This window comes from Lissotriton vulgaris, chromosome 3_1, assembly GCF_964263255.1.
Source record: "Lissotriton vulgaris chromosome 3_1, aLisVul1.2, whole genome shotgun sequence".
In the NCBI taxonomy this organism is placed as follows: Eukaryota; Metazoa; Chordata; class Amphibia; order Caudata; family Salamandridae; genus Lissotriton; species Lissotriton vulgaris.
Window position 1 is genome coordinate 2,123,845,442 of NC_141689.1, and position 15,085 is coordinate 2,123,860,526.

Genomic DNA, 15,085 nt, shown 5'->3' on the forward strand with positions numbered 1-15,085 from the left:
CATTTCCCTCAGGATGGAAGGGAGAAGAGTACTGTAATGCAATGCCCATGCTGGTCATGGCCTCTTTGTAAGCTTGAGAGCTAAACGCAGGACCCTGGTCAGAATGTAGCATGCCAATTGCGTATGTGCCAATAAAGACTCGCAAATCTTTTATAACAGTTCTGGCGTCAGCCGAGCACTGGGGCCACATTTTTAAGTGAATTCAGTCTTAATAATTATGGGGACGCATTTCTCCGGCTGGATTTCTGCGTATAGATTGCCTGATACTTTCTAATAAAGGTGTCCTGGCAATAGTCTGGTCCGGTTCACATCTGCGATCTCTATTGCAGTCCGGACAATCCATTGCAAATTTGTAAATCTGCAAGCTCATCCCCGGCCACCAGTATTCTATTTGTAATTCTATTAGAGATTTCAAGATCTCTTGGTGCCTCGGACCCAATCCCATGTGTGCGTCTTCAATCAAGAAAACTCTCCGGTTCGTGTTTGGAATTACTCTATCCCCCACTCCAGGGATTTGAGCAAAAGTAACGGATTTTGCATCGATTATGTATGTATTACTGAGTGGATAGTTGAGAGGCAACGCTGCATAATCGCCTTTTAACGACGCTTTTACTGCCAGCATCGTTTCTCCATCTATGTGTTTTTTGAACACTTTTTTGTGGCTATGGAAGCCGGTTGAACCACTGCCGCTGTGGCTCTGTTAGCCAATGAATTCCCTGCAACGTGAACGCCATCACGTTGATGACTCAGTGTATGTATCACTGAGTCTTTTGTAGTTCTTTCTGCAAAAGGACTACTTGTTCCAAAAGCGATTTATGCTTTATTGTGGCACCTGTGTCATCTTTGTAACCGTTTTTGCTCCATGTCTGGATATCACTGTTGTATGACTTGATGCAGTAATGCGAATCGCACACTATTAGTGTGGGGCATTCGCGATCGGCATTTTCAAGCGCCATCTTTAAAGATCTTATTTCAGCTCGCTGAGCTGAACAGTTTCTCAGTGATTCAGTTTTGGTAATCATCGGTTTGAATTTACCAGAGCGCCAGCGACCTTTAACAATCGTGCACGCTGCATTGTAGGATTTTTTCTCTACATCGTAATGGTGTGCAAATCTGTCCATATAGATTACACAGGTATATTGTTTGAGAGGCAGAATTTCGATTGGCAGAGGATATTCTTGTTCGTATTCTAGATCATCTAGTTTTTCCATTTTCGGGTCAAAATAGTATTTCACGTCTTCTGTAGCAAGAGAATTTTCCCATTTGTATCCATTTTGGATCTAATGCCACTGTATTCAGATTGCGTGGACTTGTTAATGCCTCAAGAGCTGATTCTGCTGTATAACCAGTTATTCTCTTGCCTTGGCTAGGGCTCTTTCTCTTGCTTCAGCAGTTTGAACCGCCGTCAGAATTTTTTCTGTAGAACTGAATTTCATTTCAGCTTGAGTGTACAAATGTGATTTGTAAGCTGTAGGTACCGTTTCTCCCTCATTAGAGGTCAGGTATGTGAATCCGCATCTTCCTGGGATGACTCAGATTACAAGGTTGCGTTCGTTTGCGCGTGTTTGCAGTTTTGTTTTAGTTAACATGTCTGTCTGTAATGATCTCAAAATTTCTGTGTGTTTTTGAGTCCAATGTATTGGTTTGAAATCAGGTTTTATTAATTCATAGTGAGGTTTAACCCTCTCTGCATAATTTAGAATGTATGTTCTACCGTAATTCAGGAAGCCTAGTATTGATTGTAAATTTTTCAGCGTTTTTGGTGCTTGGAGTACTGCACACTTCTCTAGGAAGTTGTCTGCCAGGCTTTTGCCTTCACTTGATAATTCATATCCTAAAAATAGGACTGTTTGATGGGCAATTCTTGACTTTTTAAAGTTGAATTTGTAACCCTCTGATGCGAACCCAAGAATTATGGTGTTCACTCTTTTTAAGTGAGTCTCCAGGTCATCGTCTGTAAGATAGATGTCATCGACATATGATGCCTCATCATCATATATTTGTAGTAATTCTGTTACCCTTGCTGAGAATAATCCTGGGCTATTCTTGCATCCCCGTGGGAGTCGGCAAAATTGTTTTTGCGACCCCATTATTGAGAAAGCGGTCAAATACCTGCTTTCAGGTGCAATGTTTTGACAGAAGAATCCATTAGAGATATCTAATGTCGTTTTATATTTTTTGCGCACGATGTTGTTCATTAGTGCTGCACTGTGAGAGTTTTGTACTGCAAAAGTTTTGCAGCAGGAGTTTAAATGTCTGTAGTCCAAAAGTAGGCAATATGAATCGTCTGGCGTGGAGACAGGAAACAAAGGATTGTTCATTTGTGAGGTGCATGTTTCAATCACCCCTTGATATTCAAGTTGATCTAAGATCTCCCTGACTTGCTTTTTAGCTTCTTGTTTAACTGGGTACTGCCTTTGAGCAGTAGGTTGATTTTTTTAACTGGATTTTGTGGTGAGGAGAGTCCCCATCCCATCCTACATGATTTTTGTATAATGCAGGGGCTTGGGCCACTGCCCATTTTCTTGCGAATGTGTATTTTTTATGAATTGGAATATGATTTGAGAAGGCAGGCATAATCATTTCTTCGCCATGAGGGCACTCCCTGACAAACTCTGGTGGCTAGTCTTTTTCAGCTAACAGGATGTCATAGCCTTTAGAAAGATTCTCCCAAAAGAGGCCTTTTATTTTCCTAGTTTTATCTCCCTCTATACGTAATGTTATTTCATATAGTTTATGGGGCACGCTAACTTGTGTGTCTGCAGTTTCCACCTGAATGTATTCATTCGTGTCCACTGTCTCCAGAAGATTCATCAGGATCTTGCGAGCTGTGGTCACTTCTGCTGCACTGTCTAGCATTGTCTGGGCCCACTCTCCGTTTTTCAGTTGTGTCCTCAGAATCCTCGGCATGTTTAATTTTAATACTTGCTACCTTCTTTCTGGGAAATTGTGATTTTTTACTTTGATGAGCAGGTTCTTTGTCTTTGGACTTGACGTGCTCTTCCTTGTGTTCTGACCGTCCTCTTCTTTCCGATTTCTGTGAGGAAGTCTGAAAAGAGCGAGAGGGACGTGTATCAATATCTTGATATCTATCAGGTTTTCTCAATTTATCCCTGTCTCTAAGGCTGTATCTTTTCTCAGAGGGTTCCCTTTGGAGAGACTTGCCTCCTCGGCCAGGAGATCTTTCTCTCCGTTGAGGAGACCTTCCTCTGGTCTGGAATCGTTTTTCCTTGGGAGTGGATTGTTTATTACCATCCCAACTCTTTTTTGGAGTATTTAGATTATTTTTAATAAATGTTTTTTCAGGATTTTCAGTTAATTGGGGTTTTATTGGTTTCCCACCCAAACTATCTCTTCCTAGCTCTTCATAGGATTTTTTCTATGAATCTAGCAAGTTCAAATGGTTGGTCTGTTATATCTGTCACCTTCAATTTCTGGAGGTACTTTATATCGTCCCTTGCCTATTGAACTAATTCTCTATATGCCTTTGGTAATTCTTTTGGTTTAACCAGAAGTTCTTCGCTCCACATTGTTTCAATTTCTAGGTGTGTTGTGTAGCTGGCTAGAACCGGCCACGTGGCTCCTGGTCTACCTAGTGGACCGTGCCTGGTGATGTGATTTTGATGTTTTAGGGCGCCTTTAAACCAGAGCGGGTGCTCTTGGTAAGTTAGTGGGATTTCAACGTCCTGGAAAGAGGTGTATACATCTGGAGGTTCCTCTATTTTGTAATAGTGGAAATCTTTTGTCACAGCGTGTGCTGCTGGAAAATGTATCCATGAATAGAATACCTCTGTCTGCCGATACTCATGTGCCTCTATCACAAATATGACCGTACCACCTCTTGGTGATAGTCCATTTTCTATAAGTTTAAGAGTTATAGTTCTTCTTATATTGATCGGAATGATTATAGCACCCGGGTCATTTTCTTGGATGGTTGTGTCATCCGCTAAGAGTCGAGCTGCTAATGCTTCTCTATCTCTTTCTTCTTCACTTTCCCCTATTTTACTGAAAGAAAGTTTTTTGTTGCAGATCAAGTTTCAAGGAAACAAAGATTAGGTGCACAATATTTTGGTACACTGTATCCTTCAACGTTGACTAAACCAAAAACTAATACATAGGATTCTCATCCTACTAAGTTCCGGCGGATATTAACCTTTCACCCACTCCAGACGTCTATTGGAGTTTTTACTGGAGAAAGGGGTCTGTGTGAAAAGCACGACTGAGTTACTCTAGTGTCTTGTGTTAGATTATAGCCTTACCAAACGTTGGGCGCCATGTAATGTAGTTCCTATGTTCCCAATAGGCTCTGCGCATTGGAATAACATAAACAGCAGTGTAGACGTAGGACTGATGTCATCTAGGTCTCTACTGACTATGTTAGACTTAATTAGTTTTGCCAGCTAGCTCAGAGGTCCCTAGAAACTTTCTCGAATGTTCAGGAAAGGGTTAACCGTCCTGATTTAGACAAGAAGGGATTAGTTTCTGACAACCGCATAAACATGACAACTGTGCTCCCTCACAATAAAGAGTGTATCTCTAGAGTTGTGTGAAAACAATAGACCGCTATTTTACTCAGTCAATCGTGCATGCTTAATTTCACCAGAGTGCAGAGAAATAGGGAGACGGGCGTTTTCAATAAAAAGGTGTTATTTTATTGAGCAGTCTTCTTTCTCATGCAAGAGAAATGAATTGCCACAATTGCAATACTTATTATAAAGTAAAGTGCGTACAGTAAAAGTAGTATTATGAAATAATACTGTAAAAGCATTGATATGGTTTCTTAGCCATATGATACTTTAAAATGGATAAAATATATACATACATAAAAACATTGACTAACGAACTCAACTGGTGCTTCTAAGATACGCCTACCCCGGTGTACCTGACCTAAGCCGAATATGTGGAAAGGAGTAAGCAAGTTGCAGTTTTAAGTTAAGTTAGGTTTTTGCCAAGTATCGTAATCAAGAATTCTCTCTAAGGTTTTAATCAGCTCCGTACCTTGGTTATAGAATGAAGGAGGTCTTGTATCTCGCTTCTCAGGACTCGATCTACCAGCAACCCGCGAGGGTGACTTGGGAACACAGGAGCTGTATTTTCTCGGCTGGAGAAAAAGACAGCGTCTCTCTCAGTGCGTCGAAGGGAGGGGCGTTTTCCTTTGGCTCTGGCAACAGCTGGGCTCTCGGGCAAGTAGAACGTCGCTCTGCTCCCCACCACTGTGTGTTTGCTTAAGGCAACGTTGGTATATTTATACCTGAAAGGTGCCAGGTTTGACGTAAGGTTGGACATAAGACGTCACTAAGAACTAACAGTTATTTCTGGACTCCAGGAGTTCTTGTCCAAATCAAAACAAAAGCAGGGGGAATTCCCGGGCTGCTGGAGGCTTGGTTTGTTTAAAGAACGCGTTGTGCTTTCTAGGAGTCTATGGGAGTAGCCTTGCTGTGTTTTGAACTGCATGGGCTATTACTAAATATGGATATGGTTCTTATGCCTTTATAAGGATACTATTTGTTATAACCACATAAGGGCATGAATCTGGAATATCGAATTAGGGTCCTAGATAGAAATACAACAGTGGTTGAGCCAGGGATCGAGCTGTAAGCTCAACGAGTGGAATAAAAGACAGCTATATGGTCGAGCTTTTCTAATACAGAATGATGGACAGGTTTCTTTAGAGTACTCATGAAACGTTTGACAAGGCCATTGGCCTGTGGCCAAACAGGTATGCTCTTCTGATGCTTCACATGCAGGTGAACAAGAAAGTCTCTGAATTCTCGACTGCTAAAAAGTGAGCCAATGTCAAGCTTTAGGATCGCAGAAACACCCCGATCACAAAGACGCTGTCTTATTTCTCAATGACAATTTCTCAGGAGAGCTATAGATTAGAGATCTTTGATCAATGGTGAATGGGAGTATTCATCAATGATCACCATCTGGTGATGTCCATTGTCAAGAGGACTGAACAAGTCCACTGCAATTCTTTCCCATGCATGGGCAAGTTTGACATGTTTGGATGGTTTTCGATGACAGGAAGTTGCATAGATGACAAGCCTCTAATTCTCTTTTAACTATTTAATCGAGATGTGGAAACAAGACTCAGTCTCGGAGAGCTCGGTTGGTGGCAAGAAATGCCACGATGTCCTTCATGTGTCACTTCAATTATCTGGTATTGCAGACACTGTGGAATAACAATTTTCAAACATCTTAGAATATTACCTTTCTGAGTAACAGAAAGTTCATCTTTCACATCCTTGAACTTCTGGTACTCTGTCATTGGTAAGAGGTCAAGGGTGCTGGTACCAAAACTGATGTGTAATAATGTCTTTCAGTTTCAGCATGTTACTATCTTGACTTGTGAGAGTGATATTTTGTTTCAACAAATTGGCAGCTGGGGCGCTTGATTTCAACATGAAATTTATGTAAGCTTCGGACGTCTTAGAATTTTTAGTAGTAGTCAGCAGGGTTCTTATCTTTCCCTGGATAATGCACGATGGTATAGTTGTACTCTTGCAGTTGCAGACCTCAATGTTCAATGTGAGGAGGCATTGTTACTTTTAGATTTCAAAGATAGTCAACCGTGCTTGATGATCGATCACACATGTGAAGGGCTTTCCATACAAGAATACATGGAAATATTCACAATCCCACACCACTGCTAACCTTTCTTTCTCAGGTTGTGAATAAGCATGTTTAGTTTGGGACAAACTTCAGCTTGCATAAGCCAGAATAAGTCTTCAAGCATTTGGGCGACTGCTGTGCAAGGATGGCGTCCAACCTGACAGGGCTAGTGCCAACAACAACCTAAGTATGAATCTTTGGAACGAAGTATGCCATTTCAGTAGTGTTCTCAGTAGCTGGTTTGGTTTTCTGGAAACTTTGCCCTTATTCATGTGGCCAAAGAATATATTCTTTTTCATCAGGTCTCCTAATGGCGGACTGACAGTGGCAAAGTCTTGTATGTATCTAGAGCAGGGGTACTCATAGTACGGCCCGCAGGCCGGTGGCGGCCCGGCAAGCCTTCCCTGGCGGCCCGCGGGCCTTGCAGACATCGTACCAGAGTTGTTGTTTTTTTTAAGTGTCTGCAACCTGAGCGCGACTCAGACTCTGTTGCTCTGTGGGGGCATTCCCGTCACAGTCAGAGTGGGGCTGCAGGGGCTCTGAGAGGTGAACAAAGCCTCAATAACATGCCAATGGTCTTTTAAAGACCTGTCAAGTGCTTGGGTGTGGCTGTGTGTGCGCGCCTGGAAGGTGTCACAGCCCAGGCACACACAGGCAGGGTGAAGAGGGAGAGAGAGAGGGAGAATGAGGGAGGGAGGGAGAGCGAGGGAGGGAGAGCGAGGGAGGGAGAGCGAGGGAGGGAGAGCGAGGGAGAGAGAGCGAGGGAGGGAGAGTGAGGGAGGGATAGTGAGGGAGAGCGAGGAAGAGCGAGGGAGGGATAGTGAGGGAGAGCGAGGAAGAGCAAAGGAAGGGAGAGCAAGTAAGGGAGCAAGCAACGGAAGAAGAGCAAGCGAGGGAGAGCAAGCGAGGGAGAGCGAGGGATGGAGAGCGAGGGAGGGAGAGCAAGCGAGGGAGGGAGAGCAAGGGAGGGAGGGAGGTAGAGCGAGGGAGGGAGAGCGAGGGAGGGAGAGCAAGCGAGGGAGGGGGAGCGAGGGAGGGAGCAAGGGAGGGAGGGAGAGCAAGGGAGGGAGGTAGAGCGAGAGAGGGAGGGAGAGCAAGCGAGGGAGACAGAACGAGGGAGACATAGGGAGGGAGACAGAGGGAGGGAGACAGAAGGAGATAGAGGGAGACCTCAGAGAGCGGGAGACCTCAGAGTGAGGGGGAAGGAATGAGTGAGAGGGAGACCGCAGAGCAGGGTGAGGGAGACAGAGGGAAGGAGAGAGAGGGAGACCTCAGAGTGAGGGAGACAAAGGGAGGGAGACGACAGAGGGAGGGAGAGGGAAGGAGAGAGAGGGAGACCTCAGAGAGAGTGAGAGCTCAGAGTGAGGGAGAGCTCAGAGTGAGGGGGAGGGAACAAGAGAGAGGGAGACCGCTGAGTGAGGGAGACAGAGGGAAGGAGAGAGAAGGAGACTTCGGAGCGAGGGAGACAGAGGGAGGGAGACCTCAGAGTGAGGGAGAGGGAAGGAGAGAGAGGGAGACCTCAGAGTGAGGGGGAGGGAAGGAGAGTGAGGGAGACCTCAGAGTGAGGGAGAGGGAAGGGGAGAGAGGGAGGCAGAGGGAATGAGGGAGAGGGAAGAAGAGAGAGGGAGACAGAGGGAAGGAGAGAGAGGGAAATAGAGTGAAGGAGAGGGAAATAGAGTGAGGGAGAGGGAAATAGAGTGAGGGAGAAGGAAACAGAGAGAGCGGGAGACCGAGGGAATGGGGGAGAAGAAAGGAGATGGAGGGAGACAGAGGGAAGGAGGGAGAGGGAAGGAGAGAGAGGGAAACCGAGTGAGGGAGAGGGAACTAGAGTGAGGTAGAGGGAAATAGAGTGAGGGAGAGGGAAATAGAGTGAGGGAGAGGGAAATAGAGTGAGTGAGAGGGAATTAGAGTGTGGGAGAAGGAAACCGAGAGAATTCTACTCGGTAGGGTTCTGTAATACTTTAGATTTACCAATGTCGATTCCCATGCTAGCTGCTGTGTCCATTAATCTCTCATGAAATACCTTTGTATTTCTAGTGATGCTTTTACAAATGAACAGTAATTCATCTTCACTAAGGGTATTTAATCTCTCTAATCCCACATTCCCAGCCATCATTTCTTCTATTTCAATCCTCAATTTATATATATATCTAATGGCTTAGGCTGTGTCTTTGGTCTCTCTATTTCTCGTGTCCATCTGTCCATCTATTCAGGAGTTACTACAGTGGCACTTCTCGTACCTGAAGAGGTCTCCATCTGTACTTCTCTCGAGGTTAAAGGAGTGGTTTTTCTCATTGAACCACCTTCGGGTTCTCTTATCGGTAAATCCATTAAGGATATTACAGATTCACTTGCCTGATCATCTATTATCAGTGGTTCTTTTCTTGGCTGTACTACTGATGCAGTTATAACTGGAGCTTTTGTACTAGCTTGCTTATCTCCATACAAAGGAACAACTGGGCCAATAGTCACTGGAATTGTCAAGTCAAGTCAAGTCATAAAATTTATATAGCGCACTACATACCCGGAGGGTTTCAAGGCGCTTGGGGAGGGGAGGGGGACTAGACATCCCTAGGGAGGGGGATTATTTGTCAAATATCCACGTTTTAAGTTGTTTTCTGAACGCTAGGTGATTCTGGGTGAGGCGGAGGTAAGCGGGGAGTGAGTTCCATGTTTTGGCAGCCAGGTATGAGAAGGATCTGCCTCCCATGGTGGTTTTGTTGATGCGAGGGACAGTGGCGAGTGCTTGGCTGGAAGAGCGAAGTTGGCGGGAGGGGGTGTAGAAGGACAGTCGAGAGTTGAGGCAATCTGGTCCGAAGTCGTAGAGTGATTTGTGTGCGTGGGTAAGCAGTCGGAAAGTAATCCTCTTATTGACGGGTAGCCAGTGGAGGTCTTTAAGGTGGCCAGAGATGTGTTCATTGCGTGGGATGTCTAGTATGAGCCTGGCTGAGGCGTTTTGGATTCGTTGTAGTTTCTTCTGGAGTTTGGCGGTGGTACCTGCGTAGAGGGTGTTTCCGTAGTCCAGTCGGCTCGTGACCAGAGCATGGGTGACTGTTTTCCTAGTTTCGGTGGGGATCCAGCGAAATGTTTTTCTGAGCATGCGAAGGATGTTGAAGCAGGATGAGGATACGGCGCTGACTTGTCTGTTCATTGAAAGTGAAGAGTCCAGGATGACGCCAAGGTTCCGTGCGTGGTCTGTCGGGATGGGTGCTTTTCCGAGGGCTTCCGGCCACCAAGAGTCGTCCCATGCAGAGGGGGATTTACCTAAGATGAGGACTTCTGTTTTGTCTGAGTTCAGTTTCAGACGGCTTTGTTTCATCCATTCGGCGACTTCTTTCATTCCTTCGTGTAGGTTAGTTTTGGCGGTGCTGGGGTCCTTGGTGAGAGAAAGGATCAGTTGAGTGTCATCCGCGTAAGAGATGATGTTGAGGTTGTGTTGGCGGGCGATGGTCGCGAGGGGGCTCATGTATACGTTGAAGAGGGTGGGGCTGAGTGAGGATCCTTGTGGTACGCCGCAGATGATTTCAGAGGCCTCGGACTTGAATGGTGGGAGGCGGACTCTCTGGGTTCTTCCGGAGAGGAACGAGGTGATCCATTCCAGAGCCTTTCCTTGGATTCCGATGTTACTGAGGCGCTGTAGAAGGGTGCTGTGGCAGACTGTGTCGAAGGCTGCAGAGAGGTCGAGGAGGATGAGGGCGACTGTGTCTCCATTGTCCAGTAGAGTTCGAATGTCGTCTGTTGCTGCGATGAGGGCGGTCTCGGTGCTGTGTTTTGCTCGGAAGCCAGATTGTGAGGAGTCGAGGGATTTGTTGGCTTCGAGGAAGGCGGCGAGCTGGTTGTTGACAGCTTTCTCGATGACTTTGGCCGGGAATGGAAGAAGCGAGATGGGGCGGTAGTTTTTGAGTTCGGTGGGGTCTGCTGATGGTTTTTTCAGAAGGGCGGTGAGTTCCGCGTGTTTCCAGTCTTCTGGGAAGGTAGCGGAGTTGAAGGAGCAGTTGATGACGTCTCGGAGGTGCGGAGCTATGACGGAGTCTGCTTTGTTGAAGATGTGGTGAGGGCATGGGTCTGTGGGGGATCCAGAGTGGATGGAATTCATCAGGCGGATGGTGTCCTCAGTGGTGATTGGGTTCCAGGCGTTAAGGGTGTTAACGGGGGGAAGATAGTCAGCTGATGGTAGGGTGGGTTGGCTTCCGGGTTGGTTGTCAAAGCTGTTGTGGATGTCAGCAATCTTGTTGTGGAAAAAAGAGGCTAGGGAGTCGCAGAGGGTTTGAGAGGGGGTGATGTCGTTGGAGTTGGCCGAGGGGTTTGAAAATTCCTTGACGATGTTGAAAAGTTCCTTGCTGTTGTGGGCGTTGTTGTCGAGTCGATCCTTGAATGCTGTTTTTTTGGCTTTTCGGATCAGTTGGTGGTGAGTACGGATGGCGTTTTTGAAGGCGACTTTGTTGCTGGTGGATGAGTCTTTTTTCCAGGTCTTTTCAAGGGAGCGGCATAGTTTCTTGGATTTCTTGAGGTCCTCGTTGAACCATGAGGCCTTCTTGATTTTGTGTTGGCGTTTTTTCAGTGGTGCTAAGGTGTCTGCGGTGTTGGATAACCAAAGGGTGAGGTTGGAGGCGGCTTCGTTGGCGTTAGAAGAGAGGGCTGGGGAGGTTTGAAGGAGCGATGAGTAGATCTGTTCCGTGGTGATTTTGTTCCAGTTTCTTTGTAGAGTTGGTTGGAGGTGGATGATGGGTTTCGGCTTGTTGTAGGTGAAGTGGACGCAGCTGTGGTCAGTCCAGAGGAGCTCCGTAGTGTGGTTGAAAGAGACATGGTTACTAGAGGTGAAGATGGGGTCGAGTGTGTGACCTGCGATGTGGGTGGGGGAGGTGACCAGTTGTTTAAGTCCGAGGTTGGCGAGGTTGTCTAAGAGGGTGGCGGTGTTGCGGTCGTTGATCTTCTCAAGGTGAAAGTTCAGGTCTCCCAGGAGGATGTAGTCTTTGGAGGGGAGCGCGTGTGGGGTGATGAAGTCCGTGATGTCTTCACTGAATTTTGCGCGGGGTCCTGTTGGTCTGTAGAGGAGGGTGCCTCTGAGTGTGGTCTTGGGGTCGATGTGGATCTGGAAGTGGAGGTGTTCGGAGTTGGCGAGGTTGGCGTCAGAGCTGGTTGAGATGCGGATTGATTTCTTGTGGACGATAGCGATTCCTCCTCCTGTTTGGTCGGTGCGGTCTTTGCGTGTAATCTTATAGTCGTCAGGGATAGCGATGGCGATGTCGGGTGCGGAGGACTTGTATTTAATTGAGAAATTTTCTGAATTAGTTCACTTCTCTGTTTATTTAAAGCTTCTCTGTCTCTTTCTTGTAATACTCTTTCGATAGAGTTCTCATGTATCACGTGCTGAATTAAAGGTGGCTTTAAAACCGGGGCAGTCGGATTTACTGTACTTGATTCCTCATCATAAGGTGGTTTAAAAAACAGGTTATTCGGACTTACTATGCTTGTTTCTTCATTATAGGGTGGTTGATTTTTCAATAATAAATCTTCCATGTAATCATCGTATGAATCACCACTAGTCACCAAATGTTTAGTTTTCTCAGTCCTTTTACCTCCCACAGGCTCCTCAACAGGTAGTACTGGGTAAAGCCCGACCACTAACCTATTCTCTCTCCATTGTTTCATTTGTTTTTCTTTGGAATCTCGTGGAACCTTTGGGTAAAATTTACTCAGTCCTTTGTTAATTCTAGGTCTGTCTCGCTCAAAAGCCTCAATCTCCCATTCTTCTAGGGCCTCATATTGCGTTAATCTAGGTCTAGGATGTAAGTCAATAATTCGAGTCCTTAAATTAAACAAAATCCTTCCGTTAAATGTGCCTTCTAAGGGAAATGCCGGAATTCCGTCATCTTTTGTGTATTCCACCCAGTTCTCTAACCACACACAGGAGTGGTAACCCCTGTCAAACATCGTAAATGATGCAGGAGTATTCGGTGGTGGAATAATGACTCCTTCTCTAGTTTTAATGGGCTTGTCTTTCTTAAAGTAATTATTAACTTTGTCCACAAGTGACAATTTTCTCTTACTTCCGTACATATTGTAAGGTCTGCCTCTTAACATCTGATCCTTAGCAAACCCTAAGTATCTTGGATCAGGTCCAGTTTCTGGATGACTTGGATACCACATATATTTATCAAAATTCAAATCGTGCGAAAATACTTATTTCTGTTTACTAAATGCTTCCAATACTAGCTCGTCTTTTATTTTTCGTCAACCAACCAACACTGCAGTGTCAAATAATTTTAACCAATGAGTGCGCGGCCTTTCCCGTGAGACGAGTTCCCACGCTCCTGCACTCACCCCTCCTTTACAATGCTATCTCAGCTACACGCCCGCTGTCTCGACCAATACCAGCGCGGCTCTGAGTGACGAAAGCGCAACTCCGCAACTGACTCCCTCCTTCACAAGGTAATACGAAACTCAATTCTTTTGATTTTAAAGTGCAGATTTTATTATTTAACAACGGAAAACACATTCGCCACTGTACCCGAGTGACTAGATAGGAAAGAAATATTTCACTGCAAGTAAATCCCTTCCGTTTACTTTTCATACACTACGAGTAGATCACTTCCGCCTACCCTTCACACAAGCATTAGAGAACCTGCTACTTCCTTCAGACTTTATCCACTCCGGGATATACACTAAGGCCAAAGTTTCACCAGCGAACCCCTTTGCTATCAATCAAGCTCAGATGAACCTGCTACTTCTGTGTGACCCTTACTAGGTTATATCACAACAAAAGTTTTGCTAGCGAACTCTTTGCTATCATTTATTCACACATTCATACAGAAAACCCTAAATAGTGCTTCTGGTTCTGCCCAACCATGCACTAACTTCCTGCGGATAAGCGACCTCAGTGCGATGTGGCTTTTATTTACCACTTGCTTATTCTGCCACCGGGGATTCCAGACAAAACATATAACAGGTACGAACGATTTTGGTTAATACATAAAATTCAATATAGCAGCATAAAAAACATTTCAATAATACCATATTTGATCGATCAATAAAACATGAACCATAACTAATGAACTAACTACCTATCCTTAACTAATCCCTAACCATACTACTGCTACCAAGAAATATACTGATAAAGCGCAGAGGTCACCTGACTAGGATTTACCAATACTCACCTGGGCCCATAATTCAAAAACATTGATTCATTCAATCAGGTAATCCACGCTCTACTACCAGTTTATTTCATTCTACTAATTCCTGTACCATTAAGTTACCAATCCTTGTCACTAGTACCTAAAAACACAATGAATCAGGGAGTTATATAAAGAAAGGCACTCAAAAATACCACAACAATTTTTACATATATATATATTAACCACAGACTCTGGGTAGGTTCAAACTCTTTTTCTAACCACCATCAAAAGTCATGAGCCACAGATTGAAAGCGATTAAACTATCAATAACCAAGATCAGAAACAGTGTATAGCTATGCAAAAGATAGATTATGCCAACCATTTAGCAAACTTGAAATAAAGGGAAAATAAGAACAAGGAACATGCTATTTCGAGAAAACAGACTTTCGCAACTTGGCTAAAGGAGGGTAAAGAAAGGGAACATACTAAACCGAAGAACTTTCGCAATCATTGACAGTTTGGAAAAAGAGAACACGATATGCAAAATCGAGACTCAAATTTAGCACATAACTGTAGGGAAGGTAAGAATTGGAACACACTTTAAATTCAAATAATCAAGCTTAACTCCTTAAGGGGAGGGTAAGGAAAAAGGAACATATATTATCATAAAAACGTTCAGCATTGACTACAAGGTGGGTAGAAAAGTGGAACATGCTAATAAACAGCAAAACATGAATTTATCCTTTACCAAGGGAATGGTAAGAGAAGGAACATATGCAATCAAACTTTACAAGACAGGGAAGGTAAAGAAAAAAAAGACGCAAAGTAGAATGACAATTACCCACACAGATTTATATTTACCTAGAATGGTATGAAGACCAACCCTGGCCACGGGTCAGTTTGTAAAGGACAGGAGAAACCCCAAAGACTTCAGTGCCAGTAGGCGAGCAGGTGCAGTTCAGGAAAATCAGGACAGTATACCCCAGAATTTGGATCAGGAGCAGACCACCAAAGGTTAAGACCAGCACCCGCAGTTTCGGTTGCAACGCCTGCGCTACTCCCTCTCTGCAAGGAATAAGCCAAAACCCCAATTGGGTTACAGCTTTCACCAGCAAAGTGCTTCGCCAGCACTTCAACTTCCCAAAAAACCCCGATTGGGTTCTCGAACCTCCAGCCCTCTGCTCTTAGTCACCTATTGAGTTGTGTCAGTGGCAGGTCAGCTATTCAGACAAGTCGGACAATTTCTCTAACTAAACCTACGTCAATTATACTGTTTTCCAGGTCAGTGTACCAACCCCCAAATGTTGCAAGAGTAAGGATCCCCAATTTTGATTGGACAAAGGAGGAGGACAGGT

General features: G+C 44.9%; 1 protein-coding gene across 3 annotated transcripts in view; it reads left to right on the plus strand.

Annotated features, from left to right (window-relative positions):
• GUF1 (GTP binding elongation factor GUF1) overlaps positions 1 to 15,085 on the plus strand; it is a 270,588-nt gene that overhangs the window by 235,369 nt on the left and 20,134 nt on the right. The window lies entirely within an intron of this gene.